The 5,352-nt window shown below is 44.0% G+C and overlaps 1 long non-coding RNA gene across 1 annotated transcript; it reads right to left on the bottom strand.

Annotated features, from left to right (window-relative positions):
* Positions 1-220: 220 nt before the first annotated feature.
* LOC114062373 lies at positions 221-2,342 on the bottom strand. The gene is made up of 3 exons (XR_003572362.1): positions 2,298-2,342; positions 1,087-1,121; positions 221-357 (listed from the first exon to the last, which is right to left on the bottom strand). It is a non-coding gene; the product is annotated as an uncharacterized LOC114062373 (long non-coding RNA).
* Positions 2,343-5,352: the final 3,010 nt, after the last annotated feature.

The following is a 5,352-nucleotide window of genomic DNA, read 5'->3' as shown; positions in this document are numbered from 1 at the left end:
CAGCAACTTATTCTGAATCATGAATCAAATGGACAAAGCCCCTTGTCCTCATGCCAGGCAAGCACACCAGATGCAGTACCCACTAGATGTCAAGAGGTTTATTTTTCATCTCTTCAGTGCTGCTCGGAACCACGTAAATCTCTGCTACCTGATACTCAAAGTATTTCCAGAAGTACTCTAAACAGATGATACACAGGAAAGGCAGTGTGCAGCTGCTAGAGTCAGAATGCTCTGCAGAGACTGGGCTTCAGAAATCTGAGTATCACCACATCACTCTGCAAAAGCAAGTAACAAGTTTCAGCCACTCACCTAGAAATGCCAGTTGGTCCTTTGCTGAGCTCATACACACCAGGCTTGCTTAGGATGTAGAAGGGAAAAGAGACATCAGAAAGATAAACAACAAGAAACTATCTCAGACTGAGCAGCACAGACTACATTTGCTGCAGGCCTCGAGTAGGGAAATTTTTCTTTAAAAAAGAAAAGAAAATTTAAAAAGGGAAGCAATAATGTCCCAGAGATAGAGGTCAGAGTAAGGCAGCAAGGAGTGCTGCAGAAGCAAATGAGTGTGTGTGCACTTCCTGTCTTTCCTTTCACCAAAGGCTCAATACACAGTTTTAGGGCTCTAGAGATAAATAAAACAGGGATGTTAGAGGGAACCTAAAGGAGACAACCACACAAGACTGCACTCGGATCACTACATATGCATTTATAGGCATACTGAGTAAGAAAATTCTACCAAGATAGCCAAACTGAAGAATATTTAATTTTCATTATCTCTAACTTCACCATACACCACCACACTTGGTCACACTTCATGCCAAACTTATTCTGAGAAGATGTCCAATAATTATTATTCCTGGCTTACACAGCTACACCAAAGCTATAAAAGCCAGTTAACAGACTTGGACTCTCCTGATAATATGCTCAGCCCAGGATAAAGGGTTGAAAGTCCACATTTTCTACTGAAATTTCTTCCAAAGGCATGGCAGTTGTGTGTGAAAAAGGAACTCTTTTTCCAGCAGATTCCCACCAACCATAATGACAGAAAAACTGCAGGAGGGACAGTTAAGTCAGCAGTGTACTCACTCTATCACATCTGCCTCAGGAACTCTGCGCTCCACCTGAAAGGTAACAAGAGAGTGCACATTGAATATTAAATATTTAAGTACCTGGCACACTCTAGTCAAATGGAACTAAAGGTCTGCTCTAGTGACTCTGCATAGCCACACACTGATATGCCAGTGGGAAAACATAACTCTGGACAATCCATGAGCAGTAACAACCCACCTGCTCCCTCCATGCCACAAAAACTCTCAAATGCAGCTACCATTGCAGGCTGTTTTTTACCAATCAACTGCCCCCTAAAGGACATTGATTTCTAACTTATTTGGATTTATTATAATACTTGCTATTTGTCAACTGCAACCAAGAAAATTCTTAACCTTGCATTTACTAAAATATCCTTACGTAAGTAAAAATCTAGGTTAACTTTAGGATGGATGAACAAACCCCAGGCCTCAGTCAGTGAGCAAAACACAAGAAAAGCCAAACATAGCCAGAGCTGATGCTGTAAAATTGTCTGCACAGCTGAGATAGCTGGTTTTTGTTAAAACAAAAGACAGAGTAGTTTAATCCAGCCTTGGCTACCATTTTGGTTATCTCAGGGATTTCTGCTTCTCTGCTCTGAGCTCAGAGTGCTGAGATGCAAGGAGGTACTGCACTGCACCAGCAAGAGGATTAAAATACAGTACTATATAGATACCAGGGCTCTGCCCCAGAGAAAGGAGAACCTTCCCAGACCATCTTAAATTCTTCCAAGCATTTGAAATAAGTCTAGCTTAGAAAAAAGTGCCCACGATTTATTTTTTTTTCCCAAGAAGGAAACTGCCTTCTTTCTGCAAAGAGCACAATAATCTTCATCTGCTGACGGGACATTAGGTGTATAAAACAAATTCTATACTCTTTGCCTGCAACAAGACAGATATCCCAGCTGAGGAAAACAAAAAGAGCTCAATGCTTATTAGGACATTGCATCGTTCTGAATATTCAGGAGAACATATTCTTTCAGCTCTGTGAAAAAAACCAGTAGTTATGACCAGGTTAAATAGAAGAACAGCAATTTTTCTGTTTGCCATTATATGCAAGATAGTTGTAAATTCTGTTTCGTAAAAGCCCATAGTTCAGCTCAGCTGTTTTTAATTGTTTTTAAACAACAGACCATATTCTAAAGTACTTTTTATCCTTTTTATCATTTTTATCATTTGAAGTTTAATCATGGATGAGATTCTGCTAGTTACCGTGTAATTTTTACCTCTGATGGCTTTTCAAAGACAAATTGCTTTTGAGTGTGAGGCTGATCTTTCCTCATCCATGCTGGTCTAGCACCTGCAGGGGCAAGGCTGCTCACCACAGGTGCCTTAGGTGCTAAAGCAAAGAGAGAAAAAAAAGAAGGATCACTCGAAATAGAATATCATCATACAAGAAATATAGTTAGGAAGAGCTTACAGAATCATTGCTTGGAGTATTCTCCTCTGCTTGTCAGAGACTCCAGGAAACAGCCAAACTTAAGACTAGTTAAGACTTAAAACTGCACAGGAACTGAAATTTTTTAAAACATATTCATTATATCCATAGACAAACAAAAACGAAAGCATCATTTTATCAGAAAGGATGGCATCCAGAACCTTTCAATTCTATAACAAACACCTATGACATGCCAGAAGAAATTGTCCCATGAAGCTAAACTACTTTCCTCTGTGTCTTTTTTTTTTTTTTTTTAAAGAAAAAAAGAGAAAAACACTTTTATTAAAACAGGGTTTTAAAATTAGGAATTATGGAAGAGGAACTCAGGCATATGACTTCATATGTTTTCTTTATACATGCAAACAGGCTTTAAAAGAGGCCTGACACAAAGTCTTAATTCTATATAATTCAAAAGATGGGAAAATTTCTATTTTTTAAATCCCCTTAGGAATAGATAGAATAAAATGCACCTGTAAATAAAATTTACAGGCCAAATGCACAAATTGTAATAGCTGGCTACAATTTTTCATTACTAAAAAAAAAAAAAAATCAGCTTGCCTAGGATGCTCAGTCTGCAAAGATATGGGAGCTTTATGGGAAATTGAATCAGGTGAGCAGAACACAGTGTTTTAAGCACTTTCACAAAAACACACCAGTTCCTCTTACAAGACTGGGAACATACAAAGTGGTCTCCTGCCTCTGCATGCTTTGGTTTCAACGTTTGTTAAAAACAACTATGATGTTAACTCAAGTCCTTTCAAGTAGCTCTTTATCTTGCAACATTTTCACCGTGAAAAGGTAAACGAAGGCACATACTGTGTTTTACGAATCAAAAGTGACTACTGATTCTCACACAAGTCAGCTCTACCAAGTCCTGTTCACCTCATTCATCTCACCGGGAGATGAGCACAGTACGCTCGCCTCGGTGTGCACGTTGGCAACACATCCGTACCCTGCGTTCTGCACCCAAAAGGGGCTCACGTATTAATTTTACTCAAAAACTGGGCTCGGACACCTGCAGTTCAGTTACCGAGGGGTGCGGGGGAAGCGGGGCCACCCCTGAGAGCGGCGCATCCGGAGGCCGGGCCCGCCGCCCGGCGCTCGCTGCCGCGCCCAGGCCGGCAGTGTTCTCCCCGCCGTCTGTAGGGAAGGGGAAAGGCAGACCCTGCGCTTCCCACAGGGCCGGGCCCGCCCCGGGCGCCGCACAGCGCTGGCGAGGCGGCTGTCGGGGCTCCTTACCTGCGGGCCGCCCCGCCGGGCCGCCGGCCCAGCCGCCCTGCACTCGGGCCCGCAGCCGCCGCTCCGCCATCCCGGCGCTGCCTCAGCCCAGCCTAGCCCGGCCCAGCGCTCCGCTCCGCCGTCGGAGGGCCCCAGAGGCCCGGCTGAACCTGCGGCCGGCCAGCCCCGGTGCCAGCCCTGTGCTCCGCCCTCCGGCCACGACACGCACGGGAAGAGTTGGAGTTAAAGGCTCCCTGTCCCCGGGACCGCAGGAGCAGGCACCCAACTCGCCTCCCACCCTGCTCCGGCTCTTGCGTTGCACCGGTGACAAAAACTCCCTTGGAAGCAGAGGTGCAAGGGGACGAGGCTGATACCAACAGAAACGCCCTCCTGTTTTCTGTCAGGTGCCAAGGATATTCCCAAGCACACAGGCAGCTATTAAGTACACACTACCTCAATCACTAAGGTGAAAGGCGTTCAAAATCGAAGTCAGTGCAATTTAGGTTAAGTTTTTACCTGAATTTTACTTAAAGTTAGCAAGTCTCTGCTGCAGCTTAGAAAATAAAAGACCTGAGCAGAAGCACGAGAATAGGAATTCAAACTGCAGCATGCTCAACATAACAATACATGGTGACTAAAGGCTCTGAGAACCCCCTTTACGGGGACACCCCTCCATCTGTGCCAGTTGGATGAGCATACTATTCCCTGACATACCTTTCCAAGCACCTTCAATAGTTAGCAAATTTTTATTTGGAGATAATTATTTCTTATTAATAGCTTAATTAACAGTTCTAACAAAATTTATTTTGTGTTCCAGTGATTTTAAAATACCAGCACTGTTAAATCATAGAATATCCCGAGTTGGAAGGGACCCACAAGGATCATCTTAAGTCCAGCTCCTGGTGCTGCACAGGATAGCCCCAAAAATCACACCATGTGTTTGAGAGTGTTGTCCAAACACTTTCTTGAACTCTGGCAGGCTTGGTGCCGTGACGATTTCCATGGCAAGACTGTTCCAGTGCCTAACCACCCTCTGGTGCCAACCCTGTTCCTAATATCCAACCTAAACCTCCCCTGACTCAGCTTCAGGCCACTCCCTCGGGTCCTGTCACTGGTCACCAGCAAAAAGAGACTGGTACCTACCCTTCTGCTTCCCCTTACAAGGATGCTGAAGACCACACTGAAGACCACAGTCTTCTCTTCCCCAGGCTGAACAGACCAAGTTCTTGTATGGCTTCCCCTCAAGGCCCTTCACCATTTTCACTGCCTCCTTTGGACACTCTCCAACAGCTTTATATCTTACAAGGTGGCACCAAAAACTGTATACAGGACTCGAGGTGAGGCCACACTAGTGCAGAGTAGAGCGGGACAATCACCTCCCTTGACTGGCCAGTGATGCTGTGCCAGATGCAGCCCAGACAGGGAGTAGGTAACAGCCAGGAAAACAGACTAACAAAAGCTTTGGTTTTGGCATGTAAAAGTACAGTAATTTTCACTGTGTTATTATACATGATAAAGGACAATCAGGCATGTGAATGTACAGGCAAACATTTTAAAGAAAAAGAAAAACACATTAAAGAGTTGGAGTAATTTCCATTTTATTTGTTTTAC

Source organism: Empidonax traillii, unplaced genomic scaffold, assembly GCF_003031625.1.
Source record: "Empidonax traillii isolate 1590-97213 ecotype Southwest subspecies unplaced genomic scaffold, ASM303162v1 scaffold402:size526523, whole genome shotgun sequence".
NCBI lineage: Eukaryota > Metazoa > Chordata > Aves > Passeriformes > Tyrannidae > Empidonax > Empidonax traillii.
The sequence above is the reverse complement of the archived record's forward strand: the minus strand, read 5'-3'. Positions and strand labels throughout refer to the sequence as shown.